This window comes from Bison bison, unplaced genomic scaffold, assembly GCF_000754665.1.
Source record: "Bison bison bison isolate TAMUID 2011002044 unplaced genomic scaffold, Bison_UMD1.0 scf7180017859091, whole genome shotgun sequence".
NCBI lineage: Eukaryota > Metazoa > Chordata > Mammalia > Artiodactyla > Bovidae > Bison > Bison bison.
Window position 1 is genome coordinate 48,961 of NW_011489663.1, and position 580 is coordinate 49,540.

General features: G+C 51.2%; 1 protein-coding gene across 1 annotated transcript in view; it reads right to left on the reverse strand.

Annotated features, from left to right (window-relative positions):
* APLN (apelin) overlaps positions 1-580 on the reverse strand; it is a gene marked incomplete at its 5' end in the record, with an annotated part of 7,088 nt that overhangs the window by 5,837 nt on the left and 671 nt on the right. The window lies entirely within an intron of this gene.

Below are 580 nucleotides of genomic sequence, written 5' to 3' on the forward strand. Positions count from 1 at the left end.
CCACCTGTTTCCTACTTTTGATTCTGAGTCTGGTTCACCCTAAGATAAGCTGACACCTGAAACTCAGGCTTTGTCCTGTCTAAAGGGGCCAATCAGAGGCTTCCGATTCTCATCACTGCAGAGGTCCTGGCTACACAAGAGAATTCCCCTGTAGAAATTGGGTCATCCCCAGTGAACTTAAATATTTTCCTCTAACTCATCTGCTACTTAAAGGAAGGCTAGGGCAATCCAGCCAGGAGTCGCAAGCCTACAGGGACCGAAGTGCCATCAGCATCTCCACTGTGAACCACAGTCAGGGGTAAACAGGGCTTGCTTTTCACACCACATGAACTCCAACCCTGCCAGCACACAATGAGGTGTGTGCCACTTTTCAGGAACATGCCATCCTCACTTGGAATGAAGTATCATTTTTTTTTCTTATTGCCATCCAGCCTGTCTTATGATGGCTTTAAAAGCCCACACAAGTGGCACTGGCTGTGTCCCCTCCACTGCTCTGGGGTCCTGCATGTGTCTCCGGGATGCGGTGCCCCTCCTCTGTCTGCCCAGCCCCATGCCCTGAGCCGTCTTCCCATGCCAGCCA